Here is an 11,854-nt window from a genome sequence, read left to right on the forward strand (position 1 = left end):
GAGCCAAAATGTTACAAGGACCAAAACAAAAAAGTTAGGAGTGTTTTGCCTACCCAGGTCGCAACATGGACTACTTAGGTTGTGACCTGGATGCCCTTTTAATGAAACTATGCATTTTGGACCTGAGTCAAGATGAGAGCTCTCTATCTTCCCAGGTCATGACATGGAACCTCTCAAGTTGCGACCTGACCCTCCTGAGTCGCAACCTTACATTCCTGAGGTCGCGACTTGAGTGTGTTAAGTGAAGCTGTGCGTTTTGGAATAGGTTTCTGAGCTTCTATACCTAAGGAGGGCAGCCACCACGAAAAAGGACGCTTCCATTCTGCAGATTTGAACAAGGTTGAGCCACCATCATCTCCTCTCAAGTCTCCATTGATCCTACACCCAAAACTTCTATTTTTCTTCATCTCTTCATCATTTTCTGTATTTCTAAATTGATCAAACCACCATGCACCCTTCTTCTCCATTTTTCCAATCTTATTTTTAGCTTTAACCATGGCTATTCATTCCTGGAGCGATCGCAATTGGTTTGAAGGCATGAGAGGCTAAATCCTTAGCCTCTTGGTGATGGAAGACAACGCTTAAGCTCAAGGACTTAATCTTTCTATAGTCTAAACCTTTGTTTAATGTTGTGTTGAATTTTTCTAGATTTAGGAACTTTATGCACTTGTATCAAACTTGGTTTATGATGGTAAATCTTGTGTTTAGACTATTCTATTGTATTTGGATTAGATGATGTTAATGTTGATTAATCTATTTAATATTTCAGTTTAAATCCCTGTGTTCAGTTTGATTATCAGTGATAATTGTTAATTAATCTATGTGCTTGGTATTCTGTGGCTGTCGATTGACATTTAGAGGGAATTTGCATCATCCATTCATTTACACTCTTAAGTGGTTTTCAGCAGTGTCTTAAGAGGTGTTAATTAACTTTGATTAAAGTGAGTTTTCATTAATTAAGACATTAGACCCAAGTGATTACTTGGGGTTTTCTTCAGACTTCGAGGTTTTCCAAACTCCCAATCATTCTAAAGAGCAGTGATAGTTGAGCTTTCATTATCAAGAGACTGTTTAACCATAATTCCCTTTTAATCCAAAACATTTCTTCATTCATTCAAAATACCATAAATAGTTAATTTTCTGCACTTTGCAATTGTTGCACTACTTTTAAAACAACTAAAACCCCCTTTTTACAATGTTTTTGAAACCCAATTTAGGCTAGGATTTCTAATAACAAGCTCCTCAAGAAGAACAACTGGTTGCATCCTATACTGCATTTTATCTGGTGCAACTCTCTTTCTTGATGATCCAGAAGGTGAAGTCCGGCACATCGATTAGTATCAAAGCCAGGTTTTGATCCTGGGACCTATGGGTTATGTCACATCTCTTTTATTGCTCCATTATATAACAATTAGAACCATTCGAAACTACTGTTCAAGTCTTGAGTATGAGAAAGTTTTAAAATTTTAACTTTGGTTCCAAGCTACTATTCACCATTCACTAAAATTCTTGCTAACTTTGAAAATTCATAACTAATTGTAAAAAAAATCAAAACAAAGTGGTTCTAAGTTCTATAGAAAGCTCTTGACATGATCTTTAGAGAAAAGGTACTCATTGGTATCCAAATCTCATGCACGAATCCCAGATTTCATGCAAAATGGTACTATTCATTTGGTCATTTTCTAATTTTTCAGGATTTATACCCAACTTTAGAAGGGTATAACTTTCTGTATAAAACTCTAAATTTAGTGATTTATCACTTGTTTTAAAGATAAAAATGAGATCTATAAGCATGTCAAATTTTAGATCCAGATCCATCCAATTTTTCAAAATCACATCGGTCAAACTTTACTCCCAAAAAGTCAACTTTTATTCCTTTTTCATACTATTCTTGCCTTTTCTTTTCCTTTTCATTTTCATCTAACTTTTCTAGTCATATGACATATACTTAACCATGATTCCTTAATCCATTATTCACATGTAAGGCACCCTTATCACTGATACAACAATTCGATATAATTTCATACAAATACATAACAATGTATATAATTACAAAACATTATTTCAATAACGTTAAGCTTAATCCCCTTCAGATATGCCTTCCTGTCCTTTCTCCTTGTCCTTGATGATACCACCAGAGATTCCTATTATTATTTGTGAATTGAGGGGAGTGAGATTTCATAGAAATCTCAGTAGCAATGAATAATAATTATCATATTTATCATGCATTACAAAATGTGAAATGTCACAATGCATAATAATCAATTCCAATTATATGAATGGCATATTATGCCATCAAGGAATTGAGTACATATTCACATTCCATATCAATGTGCATTTGGCCAAAGCATATCAAATATCAAAGAGCATTTCACACCATAGTATAAAACAATCAATTCATAGAAAAATAAAGCAAGCAACACATACACATTAAGTAAGCAAGAAAAACAATCAAATTAGATTCAAAGCTACCTTTTTTATACTTGATATAATTCAACCTCTTCAAGGGGTTAATGTTCTCCTTGTTTCTTCTCCACAAAACCTATCAATTCATGTATAAACACATTCCAATTCATCAATAATTTAAGCATAAACACCGATGCTTGACATTAAGCTTAATTAAACCCCCTTTTTCTTTAACTTTTGACATAATTATTTCCTCTTTGTTTCCATCAATCTCTTGGTCCATTCTTATATAATTTTTTTATGTAGAATCCAAATATGAATTCAGATTTATCAAAATCACAGTCCTTCCCTTTCATTTTAGCTTAGCCAAATAGGGGGTATTATGTTCTAGAAATTTCATTTTTGATTCCAATGATTTCAAACACTTTCCCTTAGTGTTTCTCTACACAAAAACACCTTTTCAACTCATTAGAATTATCAAAACATGTCAAAACAAGCTCCTACCCTTAGGACAAGTCATGGCCGAATTGAACCTTTAAGGACCCTATCTTGGTTTTCTTCCAAAAGTCAATTCAAACACCATTTAAACATGCTTGTTCCACATCATATTTAAGGTTTCTATCCTTCCCTAAAACATAAGCATACTGGACGAAAATTACAGCATCTCCCCCTTGGAATTTCAATTCAAAAACCTAAACAGACAAGCTTTAATCTCAACCAAACCAAAGCTCAAACACACCTTCATGAATCCTTGATTAAAGCTTGATGATTCCTTGTCCAAAAGTACTTATCCAATTAAGGTTTCAGCTCAAGGAAATGTTTTGGTAGCACCTCCCCTTTCTTTGCCAATTTTCTACCGATTTTTGGGTATTTAGGGGGTATTTATAGGCAAAATAATTTGCTATTTTCTCCCCCATTTTGGATGACCAAATGCCACCTAAGGGTAGTTATTTGGCCACCATCCATTGTAAGATACCTTCATATCATACCATATGGATTTTTACTAAAATATTCCAAGATTATCACATAAAAATTGGATTTTTCTTTAATTAATTTAAAGGCTCCAAAATAGTCACAAAATTAGGCCTAAATTGGGCTCAATGTGGGGCTCACAAATGGTTTAGGGCGGCCTAAAAAGATGGCCGACAAACCAAATCACAATCCCAAACCATTTTGAAACTTTATTAGTTACTATTCACTAGTAACATTGCATTATTTTTCTAGGCCTCCAAAAATTCATTTCTCTCCATGAAAAATCCCTTCTTAATATAAGAACATGATCTGAAAATATGTAGAATTTTTCTTTTTAGATTGAATTCTCTCCGATTAGGCCTCTATCGGTGTAACTGCAGGAGAATAAATCCTCTAAAATTAATTCCTGTGCCTTTAAGGTCTGAAACCAATTTTATAAATTTTCATAAATATTTAAAAAATTAATCCATATTTTTTGGGGAATTATTGAGGCCTCTAGCTATTTAAAATGATTATTTTCCTTTAATTTTTCACTATTTTCCTGAAAAACCTCCATGTTCGAAAAATTTCGTAATAACTCATTTTCAAACCAATTTCACCTCTAGGGTCTCCATTGAGGTTCCAAAACCTTTAATTCGCTAATTTTCTATTTTTAGGAAATTTTTTAGAATTTTTCTCAAATTTTTCCATTTTCCCTTTCTTGGACCGATAAATTTGAAAATATCAGTTCAGACCCTTTTTGGGTCTCACACCATGCCTAGTCCTCTTAACCAATATTTTTTCCCTATTAGCCCTTAACCAAATTTTTCATCCCTTAGATCAATGTTAAATTTGATGGGATGTGACATTTTCCAGATTGGTGGTTCCTACGGTGGCTAGTATCGGAGGAGGATCCTGCCACTCTTCTAGGATAACATGACAACCCTGAGGATAGGGTTAAATCAAGTATGACATCTAACAAGGCTAGTAAAAAAGAGCTATTAGATGATGATCAAAGTGCAATGGCCTAGTGGAGTAAAAGCAGTACCCAGAGACAAGGCAAGGCCCAGCAAAATAAAGACTAAAGATTTGCCAATTAAGAAGAGACCTTTATTGGTCAAGAAAGAATTCAGAGGGTATGATAACATCTTTCAAGAATTAATAGAGCTTGGGAGGCACATAGATAAGTTGCAAAATCAGTATGCTTCCATCTATCTGGATCACTTTTTCTATGTGAGACTACTGCATAATAAGGTGACTGAGAAGGATCAGATGTAGATGACACACTTTGAGGGCAAGTCTTGATTGACACACTTCCAAGAAACCAAATTTGGTAGGATAAGGTCCAAAAGATTTGCAAAATCCCCATGCCTTATACATTTGATCAGTTACTTGATGATCTTGAGATCTTTGCTATCTCTATGTTTCCTTTTCTTTTGGTGCCTTGAACTTAGATAATTGTATAATATATAGTTATGATGGGCTGTACTGACTACCAAGTAAATATTGGGATGATTATGCTATACTTGTACATATATAGAAAATTTTAATATGAAATATCTTTTGCAAATAAGTAATGATTCAGTTCCTCTTATAGTTAAGAAGACTTAACATAATGGTTAGAACAAGACACGGAACCTAAGCAGGGGAAGAACTAGCAGGACCTCCTATTAATCTAATACAAAGAATTATGGAAAGATTAGAGGAATAGTAAAGGACCATGCAAGAGATACAAGTTATATAGGTCAGACAAGAATAAGAAAGAGACGCTACCATAGCTACAATAGTAGCAGCAACATTAATGCAGTTACAATAGTCCAGGCAAGGTATAACTAGGGCAACTCAACTAGTCTAACAACCCCAGTAACCTTAGGAAGTAGTTAATGAGAGAGCATGGCCTGCCACAGAACCTAACACCTTGCAGCAGTGGATAGTAAAGTCTGGGAAACATCCCCTCCATCTTTTGAGGAAACTTCAGATATGCAGGTGGCCAAGGATTGGAGAACTCGATTAGAGAAAATCTTTAAGATTCTAGAATACTCATCTGAGAGGAAAGCTCAGATGGCAATTTATAAGCTGGGAGGGAAAGTAGATAGGTGATGGAGGAACACCAAGCAAACACGACTCCCATCACCTGGGAGGTATTTAAAGAGCAATTCTTTCTAAAGTATTTTTCTTACTCAGTGAGAGGCGAGAAAAAGGTAGAGTTCCTCATGGTAAAGCAAGCGGCTAATGAATCTTTTGATTAGTATTTAGCCCAGCAGATCAAGTTATCTAGGTATTCTACCTATCTCCAACATATAAATGATGAATGCTGGTTTATAGAAAAGATGATTAGGGGGTTAAGACTTGAGCCGAGAAAGAAAGTGGGCCCACGATAGCTCGAAGTATTCAATAAGGCAATAGAAGTCTATTATATCACCGAGGGTGGCTAGAATCGTTATAAGCTAGCTAAGGCAACAAAGCCAAGAAATCAGGGTCAGAATTGGATAAGAAGGAACTTCTTATGGTGGTAGTAGGAAGAAGAGAAGGCCTAACTTTTTTAAAAGGCCTAGGCGGTTTTGAGAACATTTATCGAGGACATAAGTGTGGGTATCTGTGGTAGAAATCACAAAGATAGGCCATGCACAATAGGTCAGAGCATGTGCCATAGATGTGGAAAGCCCGAACACTTTGCTAGGGAGTGCCTGCGAGGTGTCGACAGTACGGCAAGACCCCAAACTCAAGGCAGGGTGTTCGTCCTTAACAAAGAAGAGGATCGTAAGTCACCCGAGATGATCCAAGGTACGATTAGTGTGAATGATTACCTTGTGAATGTGTTGTTTGACTCCGGTGCTAGCTACTCTTTTATATCACATGACTGTGCTAGGCACTTAGGCCTCACTATTGACATATTACTATATGATTTGTGTGTTAAGTAAGTTTTAAGTTCTTGTGTTTGCTTGAACTACATTGTATGGTATGCCAATTGTTGCACTATGTTCAACCTTATATGCATGCCTTTTTCTAATATTAATGTCATCCTTGACTTGAACTAGTTTATCTTCACATAAGGTCCTCCTCGACTGTAAGAACAAAATATTAATCCTTCCTACACAAGAGGGACCCCTAGCATGGAAGCAAAGTTGAACTTGATTACAGCGGCCCAGGCAAACAAATGTTTGAGGCAGGGTTACTAAGGCTATATGGTGTTTTTCTCAGTGAAGGTAGAAAAACAATCAAATTAGATTCAAAGCTACCACTGGGACATGTTCTGACACCATTTTCTCATTTTAATTAAGTACATATATGGCGCCATCTTAGAGGAACATAGATGAAAATAATTAGCTCTACTGATAGGCTACTTAACCTTACTGAGTCACGCAGTAGAGATTTCACTATAATGGGTAGACAAAGGACTATCTAAAATATTCCTGTATTGCGTTCTGATTTTTGTGCTGTCCATAAATATCTTTTGCTGAGTCAGCATGATGACTTGTAGGTGTCATGATTGCATTTGGTGACTCAGCATGATGACTCGTATGTATCATGATTGCATTTGGTGACTCAGCATGCTGACTCATAGGTGTCATGATTACATTTGGTGACTCAGTACTGTTATGGTGGTGTTTAGATATTTTCTTTCTCCTTTTCCCAGAAATATTCTTAAATAATACTTAATCGGGGTTACCTTCTCTGAATTCTTTCTATCAGCTCGTAACTCCATTGATCTGTCTTTGGGTTTTATCCTTTCATTTTCATCACGGGAAATTCCTCTAATTTATCTCAGGTCAAAAGTCAAATTCTAGACAGCTATTTTGATTTTCCCCGGATAGGGTATAAATAGGCTTTAAATTTAATTAAAGCTAACCTTGTCAATTTTTGGGGACGAAATTAATTTTACAATCTGTTTAAATTCCTCAACTACTGTTCCCCAGTTTTTCCTGATTATTTGAGGCCATCTCATAGCTTAAATAATTCAATTTAAGTTACAATCTCAAATTGTCCAAAACCCTGGAATGACTTCAGGGCATTTCTGTCATTTCTAGCCTTATATCAACTCTAGGATCCTATTCCATTTTTCTGGAATTTTTCTAAGTCATTTGGGCCCTTTTTGCTAACTCTGAGCATTGGCCAACCAGAACTTTTATTATTTATAATTAGATCCCTACTTGGCCTAGGAATCTTTTCTTTGTAATTTAGTCCCTCTTTAGGCCTAACCTTTGAAACCATCTCTTGCAAGTTTCTAGCATAACCTCTGGCCCTTAGTTGTTTCTAGTTTGTCATTCTTTAGTCCCCGAACACTATTGTTTTATACATTTGTCCTTGAAAAATCACTTTTTCCTTCCAAGGGATCTCCAGGACTTTCGTTGCATTGGACTTAATAATCATCCTTTCCTTGTGCTATTACTTGTATGTATGAGCCAAAATTTGAGATGTTACAGTGCCAGAAACAATCGTATCTGATAGAGATCCCTGATTCCTTTCCAAATTTTGGAAAGCATTACAGAAGACCATGGGTACTAAGTTAAGTTTCAGTACGGCCTATCGCCTATAAACGGATGGACAGACAGAGCACCATATCCAGACCCTTGGAGATATGTTGAGAGCCTGTGCCTTACAATAATAGTTATCATTCTAGTATACAAATGGCTCTGTATGAAGCATTGTATGCGCAAAAGTGTAGATCATCGATGTGCTAGGCAGAATTGGGGGAAAGAAAGGTGTTTAGCCCTTATTTGGTATAACAAACCTTACAACACATCAAGTTGATTCGGCAAAGATTACTTACAGCCTAGAGTAGACAAAAGAGTTATGCCAACATATGGTGAAAGCCTCTGGAATTTGATGTTGGAGATTATGTCTTTCTGAAGGTATCTCTAACTACAAGTGTGCGAAGCTTCATAAAAGCTCAAAAGCTAACACCCAAATTCATTGGACCCTTCTAGATTCTTTGAAGGGTTAGACTAGTGGCATATATATTGGCCCTGCCTCCTATTCTTTGTCAAATTCATAACGTCTTCCACGTCTCTCAATTGAAAATGTATTAACCAAATCCTTCTCATATCCTGTAATATAAGGATATAGAATTGCAAGATAACCTCACTTTTGAGGTAAAACCGATGAAGATCGTAGATCAACAGACTAAGCAGCTGTAGAATAAGACAATTTCAACAGTCAAGGTGATATGGAGAGGCCTAACTTAGGAAGAAGCCACTTGGGAAAAGGAAGACGACATGAAGGCTAGCTATCTAGAGTTATTTATGAGGTATGTTTTAAATTTCGAGGACAAAATTTATTTAGGGGGGAGGAATTATCACATCCTAAAAAATTTAACCCTGCATTGTAAGTTAGAAATTACGTCACAGGCCAATATAGAAAGTAGACAGAAGGACAAAACAACTTTTGACATAAAACTCAGATAGGGTCCGGACTGATTTTTCTAAAATATCCTGTATAGTTTGGACAAGATATAAAAGGGTGTCAGAAAAATTATAAAATCCCCTAAAAATAGGAAAAATAAAGATTTGAGGATATAGAATATTATAAGAGGTTCCAGAGGTATCAAATAGACAAAAATAAATTATTATAGAATTTCTAGAAATTATCAATATTTTTGACCTTGACATGGTTTTTAAAGGAAAATTAATTATTTGAGCTTCCCTGAGGTCCCAATAAATTGGTGAAAAATAGGGATAAATTATTTGGTATATTTTTGTGAATTTAAAAATTATCCCTAGCTTATGAATGTGAAGAGAAATATTTTAGGGAATTTCAGTGATAAAGCTTTATCGGTAAAAACCTATTTTAAGAGAAATTTTGATTCAAGGGGTTAGAGGTGGGAATAAATTTGACAAAAATTCATATGGTCTTTTTAAAATTAAATAGGATTTTTCATGATGAAAAATAAATTTTTGGCATCCTAGAATAATTATTGAAAGTTACAACTGAATAGTAACTGATAAAACACAATTTTGGTTTGGAATTGATATTTTATGATTCGGCCACTTTCTTTACTCCTTGCTAATCAGATTTAAATTGGATTTGGGCTAAGGAAACATGCAAAATTTATGCAGCCCATGTCTCCTTCTATTTAAGTGGTTAAGCCCAAGTTTAGGCCCAAATTTACATAAAAATCATGTGCTTAAAGGACACTTGGCAAAGAGCTTAATTTGGAGGCGTAAAAAGGGGGGAGGCTGGCCAAAACACTCTATAAATACTACCCCCCTTAGGAAGGTGTTGCCAAACTAAAAACTCAAGCTTAAAAGGGAGTCTTCACCGTGTATTTGGAGGTGGAAACCTCGAGCTTTGATCAAGGATCAACGAAGGTAAGTTTGAGCTTGATTTTGGTTAAGTTTAAGACTTGTTATGGTTAGGAATTCAAGTGTAATCTAAGGTCCTTATGCTGTCATGTTTCAGCTGAATTGAATATATGTTAAAGAAGGATGGAAGCCTTAAAAATAAGCTTGAATTAAGATGTTTAAATGGTATTTGGATTTATTTTTGGAAGAAAACCAAGTTAGGATTTCAATAGGGTACATTTCGGCCAAATCAAGTTCTTGGGGTAGGAGTTTATTTCAATATGTTTTGATAATACCAATGAGTTCAAAAGGTACTTTTATGTAGGGAAACACCAAAAAAAATGTTTGGACACATTGGAATAAAAAAAAGAGATTTTTGAATTCAATAGGGGCCTTATTCAATGATTTTTACTCAAAACCTATTCTAAACCTTGGAGGTTAAATCAAAACTTTTATCCAGGGATTGCACTATAGCGTGCAACCTCGGGTCGTCTCACTTAAACAGAGCCTTAGCGAAATAGACCTAAATTAGCTTAAATGTCATGCAATGCAAACTTGAATATAAACAGGGGGTTTTGGTTTTTCGAAATCATTAAGTAAATTGAATGAATGGTAAACAAAATATTTTTTTTTTTGGATTTTAGGGAAATAAGTGATGAATGCAGATAGACAATAACCAAATAATGATGAAGTTGCTCTTGAAAGTGTGCTCAGGTTGTCATAGTTCAAAATCAATTGATATGGGAGTAGAGATCACTAAGTTTTGAATTGATAAACCTCAAAGTACTCTTTAAGTCCAGAATTTTGATAAATGAACTCCATTTCTCAAAATCCTGTTAAGTGCTCTTAGTGTGTATAGAAAGATTGATTAAAGCAACAGGTCAAATGCAATCAAATCGACTCAATATCAAAACACAACTGTGCAAGAGTAAAGAGAATCAAAAGATTACAACTGACATATATGAGATTTCACATATTTAAACTCAAGGTTCTACAATAATCAATCAACTACACATATGAAAATCCAAGCTGATTACAACTATAATCAAGTAGTTCAACTATAAAATACAAATCCTAAACCTAGGAACTCATAAATTCATAGCTGAACTAGGATTAAACTACTCCCCTTCTTAGTTCATTGAACTCCAGCCATTGCTACGCCTTCAAGAGGAAGGAAAACGCCTAGCCACTCATAGAAATCTGAAGCTTCTCAACTAAGAATGAATCTGAGCTTCCCATGGTGGAGGTTTGACAGTGAAAAATGGAAGAAATTAAGGTTAGATGAGAGAAAGATGAGAGAGAATAAGGATGGGGGTTGTGGTATGAGTCAATCATGTCACTTACACGAAAATAGGGTTTCTAAACTGATAATGGAGTGTATTGGGTCGGTTTATGAGAGTGGGTAGGTAAAATTTCCGAAAATGGTTCGGGTCTGGGTTGCTGATTCGAGGGGTTCGCCGCGGTGAAAGTATATGTTCGCTGAGGCGAACCTTGGCTGAAAGAACTTCTGTCGATGTAGTTTCTTTTGCCACGCTGAAGACAAAGTTGGCCGCGGTGAAACTTGACAAAGGCGTCAATTCGTCTTGTGTGCTAGACTTCCTTGATCTTCACTCTTGGTTCTTCTTCTTGAGTGTCCTGAAATAAAAAGTAATGGTTTGAGGTATCAATTGTCCCAAAAAATAATTAAATCAAATTAATTAATAAATATGATAATTTTACCCTCAAATAATACTAACTCAGAACAAAGACCCTCAATCTCAATTAAGCACAAATATCATTAAAATAAGCTAAAAAGTGTAACAAAAATATGGAAAAAGTCATCAATTAGTATAAACAATTTGAGCTCAATCAAATTCCCCCATACTTACTCCTTTGTACTCCTGGATAAAGCTAAAAAAAATGATTCAAAAAGATACAAGTGCAATGAGAAATACTAACATGCTTAAAGATGATAGTAGAAGATTAGCAAGAAATTCCCACGGAGATTGACAACGGTAAAGTAAAGACATGCTAAGAAAGTAAATGATAAACCTTGTCGCTAGGTAATCAAAGTTTTACTAGGGAAATGCAGCAAGTGAGGCACTACCTAGGTCATTCTTCTCAAGGAGCCTTAAGTTGTATTTCAATTCTTAACAATTCACTTTTAATTATCAAATTACCAAGATGAAAGCTTGAGTTTCAAAAAACAGAAATTGAAACAAGAAACAAATCTAATA

The sequence above is a fragment of the Neltuma alba genome, unplaced genomic scaffold (genome assembly GCF_004799145.2).
Source record: "Neltuma alba isolate B1F8T4 unplaced genomic scaffold, ASM479914v2 tig00000162_pilon, whole genome shotgun sequence".
NCBI classification, from domain to species: domain Eukaryota; kingdom Viridiplantae; phylum Streptophyta; class Magnoliopsida; order Fabales; family Fabaceae; genus Neltuma; species Neltuma alba.